The sequence below is a fragment of the Bison bison genome, unplaced genomic scaffold (genome assembly GCF_000754665.1).
Source record: "Bison bison bison isolate TAMUID 2011002044 unplaced genomic scaffold, Bison_UMD1.0 scf7180017864460, whole genome shotgun sequence".
In the NCBI taxonomy this organism is placed as follows: domain Eukaryota; kingdom Metazoa; phylum Chordata; class Mammalia; order Artiodactyla; family Bovidae; genus Bison; species Bison bison.
Genome location: NW_011495022.1, coordinates 3026100 through 3036893, shown reverse-complemented (window position 1 = coordinate 3036893; position 10794 = coordinate 3026100). Strand labels below are relative to the sequence as shown.

The window sequence follows — 10794 nt, the reverse complement described above, 5'->3', positions numbered from 1 at the left end:
TTCATGATCTGAGCCACAGTCAGCTCCCAGTCTTGTTTTTGCTGACTGTATAGAACTTCTCCTTCTTTGGCTGTGAAGAATATATTCAATCTGATTTCAGTATTGACCAAAAGAAACATTAATCTATACATTTAAGGATCTCAACAAAATCCAAGTAAGATAAACTCACAAGGATCCACACTTAGACATATCATTAACAGACTATTGAAAACTAATGGAAGCCAGAAGGCAGCTGAATGACATAGTCAACGTGCTCAAAGAAAAAGACCATTAAAGAAGAACTGTATGTCCAGCAAAATTATACTTTAAAAATAAAGGTGAGGTTGAGACATTTTCAAATAAACAAGAACTGAGAAGATTCATTACCAGCAGACGTGCCCTAGAAGAAATGCTAAAGGTTGTCATTCAGGCTGAAATTAAAGAACACTAGAGAGTAATCTGAACCCACATGAAGAAGTAAAGAGCGCTGGAAAAGGTAACTCTATAGTAAACACAAAAGATAGCATAAGTGTATTTTTTGTTTGTAACCTTTTCCCCCCCTCCTATCTCATTTAAAAGACAGCTGCATAATGAAACAATAGTAAAACTTTATTTAGGGGGTTATAATGTAAAAAATACAATTTGTAAGACAACAATAACACAAAGGTTAGAACTATATGGGTAACTTTTCTTGTACTACAAAAATTAAGTTGGTATTAATCCAAATTAGACTGTTACAAGTTAAGATGTTAGTTGTAATCCCCAGGGCAATCACTAAGGAAATCATTGAAAAAATAATAAAAGAAATGACAAGATAATTTAAATGGCACATTACAAACTGTTTACTACAAACGAAGGCAGAAATGAAGAAACAGAGGGACAAAGAGACGTAAGACATGTAGAAAACAAACAACAAAAAAGGTAGATGTAAATTCTACTTTATAAGTAATCATTTTAAATATAAATGAATTAAACGCCCCAAACAAAAGGCAAAGATTGGCAGAACAGATACAATAACATGAGCCCATATAACAACTACATGCTGTTTATTAGACATACTTTAGGTTCAAAGACACAAACAGGTTAAAAGTAAAAAGATGAAAATGTGTCTACCTCAAACAAATCCTCCTCAAGGTGCCTAACTTGAAGTACAATATGTATTTGAGTGAAAAAGCTGACTTAACCCGCCACATTAAAAAAACTAAGATCAGGGCATCTGGTCTCATCACTTCATGGCAAATAGAAGGGGAAAAAGATAGAAGCAGTGACGATTTTATTTTCTTGGGCTCCAAAATCACTGCAAACAGTGACTGCAGCCACGAAATTAAAAGACGCTTACTCCTTGGAAGGAACGCTATGACAAACCTAGACAGCATACTGAAAAGCAAAGACATCACTTTTTCGACAAAGGTCCATACAGTCAAAGCTTTTTTTCTGGTAGTTTCTGGTTTTCTAGTAGTCATATACAGATGGGTTTTCTAGTAGTCATGTACAGATGTGAAAATTGGACCATAAAGAAGGCTGAGCACCAAAGAATTGATGCTTTTGAATTGTGCTGGAAAGTATTCTTGTGTCCCTTGGACAGCAAGGAGATCAAACCAGTCAATCCTAAAGGAAATCAGTCCTGAATATTCATTGGAAGGACGGATGCTGAAGCTGAAGCTCCAATACTTTGTCCACCAGATGCAAAGAGCTGACTCACTGGAAAGACCCTGACGCAGTGAAAGATTGAAGGTAAGAGCAGAAGAGGGCAGCAGAGGATGAGATGGTTAGAGAGCATCACCAACTTAATGGACATGAATTTCAGCAAACCCTGGGAGACAGTGAAGGACGGGGAAGCCTGGTGTTCTGCAGTCCATGGGGTTGCAAAGAGTTGGGCATGACTTAGTGACTGAACAACAACAACACAATGTATTTGAGTGAAGAAGTTCTGAAATGTTTGGGAAAAATCAGTTTCACATAACTCTTATATTTTAAAATAACCAGCACAGGCACTGATTGAGGCCACATACACTGCAAGCGTTAATAAAAAATGTGTTAAATGTCTAAAATTTTGTTGTGGGTCACAACAATATAGGAATAATGAAATTAATTCTGTGGGTTCAGACAGCAGGTGGTTTTTTTTTTTTTTTAAAGAATAGACTAAATCAGAAGACACATACATAGTAAAGGTAAGTATAGTTTCAAGAAACATGTTTTAGATATATGTGTGTGTGCATTTGTGTATCTATTTATATACATTAACTAGGTTTGGATGTAAAATGTTTACTTTCACTGTAGGTTGCAATAAAAAAGGTTGAAATTCACAAGCTAGGGGACACACAGTGAAATTGGCACAGTTAGGATTCAGGGTAAAGCAACATTAGTATTAGCAACATTGTTCATGGTAGGAGCAGAATTTCTAATTCCCCAAAGCATCATCAGGATGGCATGCTTTTCAGTGGTACTGTCCAAGCAGGGATGAGTCACATCACACTTCCAATCCAGATAACTGTTGGAGATCACCTCACCTGGGCCAGGTTCATGTCAGAGTTATAAAATGTACAATATGACTGTAAGGTACAATCACATTAAATTGTGATAAACAAAATCCTCATCATATGTAGTCTCTCCAGGCTAACACAGTCTATTCCAAGTTTATTCCTGAAAATGTCACTGCTGCTGGACAAAAACAAAGAACATCTCCAGGAGTCTTGTTTACAGATTCTTGACCCAAGGCTAGAGCTCATCCTATAGTTTCGTCTCATTATAGTCACATCTCATGGAAGTCAGTTCCTTCTCACCTCTCAAAAGATCAGATTTGGGCCATGGGGGCTGGAAGCCTAAAAGAATGAGTTACAGAACAGTGAGGAGTGCTAGAAGGAAAAAGTTTGTTTATAGAACTAGATTCCACATAAAATTGAAAAGGAAAAGAAAAAAAATCAATAAGGCATTGAAACTTGAGTTTCAGTATTTTGACCCCAAAAATGCAATGCAGAAAACTAATGTTGAGAAGAATCATAGGGCTATCCAATCTGAGACATGAAATAAACCCTAAAAGTCTCCAAGATACTTCTTAAAGTTGAGTTGTACCCTCAGGGGGCAGATGTAGATAAGTTAAGGGATAGAAAAGTCACAAGGAAAACATGTGAAAGGGCCATACTATTTCACTGAATCTGCAATATATCAGTTGTAAAATGCCCTGTTATTTTTGAACCACTGAAAGAAGACAAAAAAAATGCTGCAATGAGTCAATGTATTCTTTTCACTTAAAATATTAATATTTTCATCTTATTTTAGAGAGTTTTTGATTAGACATACATTTTATCATATGCCATTCTTGAAGGAAAATTTTAACTATGTAAGTTGATTATATATAGAAGGAAAACTTACGAGCAAAAGAAATTGACATTTCTAAAATTTCTTCAAATTCAGTGTCACTCTCCCGAATCATTTTCAATACAGATTCTTCGATGTTCACAGATATGAGCTTTGAGTCACCAGGATGCAGCCTTTTTTAGAAGAGTGCTCCGCCATCACCTTTAGGACTCTCTTCCGAGCTGCCAACCCCTCCTGCAAGTTCCAACGCTGCCATTCTACTGAACTTAGTAAGAGGAATCATGGCAGGTTTTTACATAACGACCAGACTCACCTTCCTTCCTCAAGTTCCTTTACTTGGCGTGTTGACAGAAATTGTAAGGGTGTGCTGTTGTCCAGCCACGCCACCAGCAATTCTTTTATTAGACTGCGCAGATACATGTTTGAAAGCTGTGTCAAGACCTAACATAATTTGGAAGTTCATGTAGGGCTGCTGGTCATGTGTTCCACAGGGCAGAAAAGATGTGCACACACACACACACAGCAACATCAAGTTCAGTCTTATTCTTATATGATATGGGGTTCAAACTCATACACTAATACTGCATTCATTTCCTATTTCTGCATAACAAACTATTACAAATTAGCAGTTTAAAACAACACTCTTTTATTATCGCATAATTCTTAGAGATCAGAAATTTATTATGGTGTTTGTCAGCTGGATTAACTGCTTAGGATCTCACAAGACCAAAATTACAGTGCTGACAGAACTTCATTCCCTTCGGGAGGTTCTGGGGAAGAATCAAGCTCATTCAGGTTGTTGGAAGAGTTCAATTTGCTGTAGCTGTAGCATGGAGGTCCTGATCTCCTTGACATGTGGTCCTGTGTATATCTAAGCCAGCAATATGTGTTGAATTCTGCTCATACTTCAAATTTCTCTGATTTCTGGGTCGCTAAGAGTCGGACACGACTGAGCGACTTCACTTTCACTTTTCACTTTCATGCATTGGAGAAGGACATGGCAACCCACCCCAGTGTTCTTGCCTGGAGAACCCCAGGGACAGGGGAGCCTGGTGGGCTGCCGTCTATGGGGTCGCACAGAGTCGGACACGACTGAAGCGACTTAGCAGCAGCAGCCACTTCCTTTTTAATCCTCAACTGGGAGAGAGCTCTGTATTTGAGTTTGTGATTACATTGTATCCACCTAGCTAATCCCGGAATTATCTCCCTATTTTAACATCAATTGATTAACCACCTTAGTTACATCTGCAAAGTCTCTTTGGCTGTGTAATGTAACATATTCATGAATATGACAAGAGCCGGTGAAGGTCATGGGGGCCCAAATTCTGTCTACTACCTTTGGTTTGACTTTGTTATTTAAAGTTAAACATGGTGGCAAGTGTTAACCATCTGATGTTACCGTGGCCTCATGCTGAAATGCTGCACTTTGATTTCACTGGGCCCATCCAGATAATTTAGGATAACCACCCCCATCTCAAGATTCTTAATCACGTCTGCAAAGTCCCTTTTGCCAAGTAATATTCACAGATTCCACATATTCAGATCTGGATTTCTTTGAGGGGGGCATTACTCTGCCTACCGTACATACACCTTTGTCTTTTCAAAGAATGCTTTAGCTCTCCACCCTCCAGGCTGACCTGCATGCTGACAGGCTCATTAAACAGAAAGCCTTGCCTTTTAACTGCTCTGAGATTTCTAGTTTTATTTTCCTCTTCCCCTTCCAGTTGTAATAAATGAAAAATATAGTAAGAAGATTAAATTTTCTTTAAAAAAGATTGCTTCCCATTGAAGTAAATTTTTTTCCCTTTGACTGCCTTACTCCCCAAATGCTGAAATGGTTACAGAACTTGGGCTTTAAATAATAATTATTTCCAGTATATTCTATTAAATGATTAAGTGAAAATATCCTTTTAGTCGGTTGTTACCTTATAGGAATTACAGATATTTAACTTAAAAAAAAATTCTTCAAGTAGCAGTGCTGAGAAAGTGCAATTTCCAAAGTGTCCATATTTATACTTAGGTGATACATCAGTAAAATCTGGCCAAATATATTTTATACTAAATAAAAATTTCTAATTCTTAAGATGTTCATGAATGTTCATTCCTACTTTCAGGTACATATGATAATTCAGACTACCTATTTCCATTGAGGGCAGAAAGAGGTTCATTAAAGCTTGAATAAGAGATTCAAGAAAGTTTATTCAGGCCAATTCACTAAATATTATTAAGTCAGGCTTCACAGGAGAGGTCCTAAAGAGAGATCTGAGGAGGGGGAGGGTCAAATAGATCAGAAAAGATCTTAATTTTTTTGGTAAAGTCAGTATTGAAAGTTAGTATTCATAAACACAGAAGGTTGGAATAATAAATGCATCAACAATATTATATTCTGTAAAAGAGAGGCACATGTCCTTTCTAATTTGTTATGATTCTGAAAAAAACAGAAAACCGTGTTCCATTCTTAAGAAATACTAGAATAAGAAAGACTCAAGCAAGCTGGGGCATAGCCATAGTAAAATCAAAAAAGTGGTGAAGAGTCTGGGACCATGAAATATGAAAATAGTCTAAAAATAGCAGTTGCTGACCTGGAAAAGGTAAGTACAGTGGATCTGTGCAGTCTTTCAGAACTGAACCACTGCCAAGTGGGTAAGGCACTAGATTTAATCCTTGGTGGCTTTAGCTTGCCATTCTCTGGTCCTTCCATACTACTGCCCAGATGATTTTTCAAGACAAATCTTAATATGTCACTCACTACCTGCTTACTCTCCCATGAGTAAGCAGGCATGTAGTCAGGCTCCAGGACAATTAAGAGGGTCTGAGCAGCTGAGAAGGACTGGGTCGTTCCCAAATCCCCATCAGATGGCATTCTGGGGAGCTGGATACCCTGAGGAGGAGCAAAGGGCCATCACCATCAATTACAATGACCCTCGTGATGACAGATCACAGCATTAAAGATCCTGAAACACGCCATATTTTCTCTACCACCTAATTAAAGATCCTGAAACACTGCCATGTTTTCTCTCCCACTTCTCTGCTTCTGTTTACAATGTTTCCTTTCCCTGGGAGGTTGCGGTGTCACTAACTTCCTATCATCTTATAGGACCTAAGTGAAGTTCCACCGTGTCTGAAAGCTCTCCCTGAGGATCACCTTCCAGTTTTCCCCAGGTGAGTTGGGTGTCCCTTCCTCTACATTAAAGTGTCACCCAGTACAAACCTTTTCTTTAGCAGGGAAACTCATTTTGTTACTTGTTAAATTAATTTTTATTGGAGTACAGTTGCTTTAGAATGTAGTGTTAGTTTCTGCTGTACAACAAAGTGAATCAGTTATACATATAAAAAAGTCAAAGTGTTAGTCATTCAGTTGTGTCTGACTCTTTGTGATCCCATGGATCCCATGTCTGCCAGGCTCATCTGTCACTCACTCAGATGACACTCATCTACACTCATCTGTCACCCATGAGCTCATAGGATTTCTCAGGCAGGAATACTGGAGTGGGTAGCCATTCCCTTCTCCAAGAGATCTTCCCAACCCAGGGACTGAAGCCAGGTCTCCAGCATTGCAGGAAGATTCTTTACTGTCTGAGCTACCAGGCAAGCCCCAGCTATACATATACATAATTTTGGCAGAAAATATTGAATTGCTTTGCCATCATGATTTACTTGATAGCAGGACATATGAGCTTAATCTGGGACATATCTCTACATGAGGGGGCATTTATCTGTACAAATTGACGTGCATGGAAGGAAAGGGCCTTTCTGGGACGAGGAGGTCTTGAGTCTCTGAGCCTGGTGGCAGAGATGGAAGAAAGGTGGAGAAATCAAAAGAACAACTTAGTGGCTGGCCCTCAGTTTGGGGACGCGGTCCTAAGCCTGATCCTATGGATTTGGTCCAAGTCCTATAGAGAAAGAAGGGCTGCAGATAAAAGCTTTAAGAACTAAAAGATTGGTTAAAAAAAAAAATATATATATATATATATATATGGTACATGCAGGACTGATTGAGGGCCAGACAGAAAACTATAACACATGGTAGGGAAAGTGACCCTTCTTCCCACTCGTGCACTGATTACTCAGCCTTGTCTGGATCTGGAAAGGCCACCAGTGCATGTGAGACAATGCTGGGGAGCTGTGGTATAGCACTGGTAAGGGGTCCGTGGGAATCTAGAGTGGGCCAGGAAGTCCATGCCAACAGGTTCCACTCTGTCATGTTTAGAAGAAAAGGACTTAGGGACACTTGAAGAAATGAAGAGTGAGCAATGAAAATTTTAAAAAACCTTAGGGATTCCCAGAGCTACTTCAAGAGTGGCTTTTGCAAAGGGCTTGGGTTCTTAGGTTACAAGGGAGAAATGACCAAGCAGTCAAGTATAAATTATCACTGTTACTGTGACTTTACTTATAGCCATGGTCTGGAGGGCTGGTGAAATCTGGTTATGGTTATATTACATTCTTAACCTACTCCTACCCCCTTTATTGGCTTTGAGATCCATTGAGGGCAGAGACTGCTGATTTTAAAATAAATTCTCTGTAGCCCCATTACCTATTGGAGAATAGGTACTCACCATATGGCTGTTGAATGAAATGATAAAATTAATGAAGGGATAACTATCTCCAAAGGACAAATAGGTCAAAGTCACAGAAATCTGATTCAACATAAAAGGGCTTTCTAACAATTAGAACTCCCTATCAGTGGAAAAAGCCCATCATGACACAGTGAGAATCTTTTCACTAGAAGAGTCATCAAGAATGTCCCATAAGAGAAACACATGGAGAGAGATGGATCAATCATTTCCAGCTCTCAAACTGCTTGGTATTAATTACACGGAGACCAAGAGGAGACTGGTCAAAACAAAAGAGTTACCTACATAAGACAGTAGGCAGAAATGGTGAGTCAGCAACAGAACTGGTTTTTTAAAAAGTCTTCAAGGACTGTCTATAAAATTCAGCAAGCTTTAAATCGGAGAATTAAATTAATTTATCAGAATTAAAATAGGGTCCTGAAACATTGTTGGATGAAGCCCTAGACATTACCTTCAAGAGCTATCCTATCATAACTCTGAACGATGTCCAGAGGACTAAGGTATCTAATGAACGTCATCTATAGTGAAGATGTTAAGTGATGAAAGGTTAAAGAAAAGATTTACAACACGTTGAGAGCAAGCTGTGATTTGTGGGCTCACAGCCTGTTTCAATGGCTTTTCCATGGCCACTGGCAAAGTAAATGCTAGAGCCACTTGTCTTTATTCCTTTAACTTTCAATAAATGACCAAAGGATCCCACATCCACCAGAGGACAATTACTGGACGATGCAGGAAAGGTCTTCTGAGATAAATGGATATTCTACATAAAGGCCACAAATAGAATGATGGAGAATACTATCTCATAATGCCAAAGTTCAAAGGCACTTTTCAAATGTCTCTTTAAAAGAAAATCTGACCTTTCTTTCTTTCTTTCTTTTTTTATTATCAGAATTTTGCCAAGGGCAGTCTAGGCCTTGGGTCATTTCATTTTGACACAGAAGTACTCTCAGCCGTAAAAATAATGAAATACTTAACTCTGTAGTGACCATGAGGGCATATTTAGTATTTTTTTAAAATAACAATATTAAAGTATTCGAATTTCAAAGGATATCTTTCCCCTTCACATATGAGAGAGAGAACCTGTATGAATTGGTACTTAGCCAAAGGAGTAAGTATGAGTAGAACATTTACATTTCTGTAAAATGTTACAGAAAAACCCAAACATTTTGGCCAACCCAATGTTTCATGCTACTTTGCATGAAATTTTTAGGGAAATGAATACACCACTAGTAACCTTATGTCTAAATCTTTTTTAGGTATGGATTAGCTGACCTTAAATATGGATGTGAACATACATTCTCCTGAAAACAAAAACCTCTTCCAGAAGGTCTTTTGCTTCCCATTTTAAGGTATAATTTATAAACAGTAAAATTTATGCTTTTTAAGTGCATAGTACTGCGAGTTTTCACAAACGCAACTATACAACTGCCACCGCAAGTAAGACATAGAATGGTTCCTTCACAATCCCAAATTTCCCTGTACCCCCTCGTAGTAAACCCTTCTCTCCACCTCCATACCCTGGCAAGTCCTGATCTGCTTTCTGCTCCTATAATTCTGCTTTTTCAAGAATGCTCTATAGGCATTTCTCTGGCAGTCCAGTAGTTAAGACACCATACTTCCACCAATGGGGCACGGGTTTGAACCCTTGTGGGTCAGGAAACTAAGATCCTGCATGCCTTGAGATGTGGCCAAAAATAGGAAAAAAAGAATATAAATGGAATTATAAATGGACTCTTTTATTAAATTTTATACATTTGATAAAAGTGAAGCAGCTGAAGTGCCCATTTTAATGTACTGATTTCTATTTTCTGAATTAAAGGCAATAATAGATATATAAAATCAAATTACCCAGAATAATTACATCTTGAAACAGGTATTACCTAGGGAACCTTTTGAATATGTAGATGGATCTTTAGGGATTCACTTTCAGCATATGGAATCAAAATTGTTCATGTGGGTCCTGAAATTTTAGTCTTTATTCAGTTCTCCAGGTTTGATTCTGATTGATCCAGCCAGATTTGGTCAACATTAATCCAGCAGACATTCACTCTATATAGACCATGTGTGGCAGTGGGATCAAAATTCAGAGGTTGAGAGGGTCTTAGATGATCTTGTTCTGAGGTATAAATACCATTCACTGGCTGCAGGACCTTGAACAAGTCATATAAACGCACTGAACCTTGGTTTTCTCCTCTGTCATGCATGAAGAATGATGCCTGCTTAATCGAGTTGTTTGGCAGGATTCAACGTTTATAAAGTATTTAGAATAGTACGTGGCACACTCGGCCCTGAATGAATGGAAATAGCTTATCTAGCTGATATTATCATCACTGGTGTTGTCATCATTATCATGCTTTATTTGTCTTTCTCCATATTTTTGCATTTTGGTCAATTTCACTTTTTTTTTTTTCTTTTTTAGCACTTCTTCTAGAGCTGACCAAAGTAAAAAGAATCAATATTTTTTGTAGCAGCTAAACTATTATTGAGGGTAATGCAAAGCTAACAGAAAGCTCACTGATTGTACCCAACCCTTACTTTTACCCTGCTAGAGCCTCAAAGATACCAACGGGGACAAAACATGAACTACTGGAAGCTCTTACTCTTTTCCCGGGGAGTTAATGGTCAAACACAAGCAAAAAAACGGGAGAAAGATAAACAAAGGATCTAAATAAGGCAAAAAAAAAAGTTATCTATGTAGTTAGGGAATATCTAAAATCTACTTTATTCATTAGCAGTTTTACAAATGTATCAGTTCAGTTCAGTTCAGTCGCTCAGTCGTGTCCGACTCTTTGTGACCCCATGAATCGCAGCACGCTAGGCCCCCCTGTCCATCACAAACTCCTGGAGTTCACTGAGACTCACGTCCATCGAGTCAGTGATGCCATCCAGCCATCTCATCCTCTGTCGTCCCCTCCTCCTCCTG

The 10794-nt window shown here is 38.4% G+C and overlaps 1 protein-coding gene across 1 annotated transcript in view; it reads right to left on the bottom strand.

The window, feature by feature from the left end:
• The window catches only part of PDE11A (phosphodiesterase 11A), a 423540-nt gene that overhangs the window by 216985 nt on the left and 195761 nt on the right, over positions 1-10794 (bottom strand). The window lies entirely within an intron of this gene.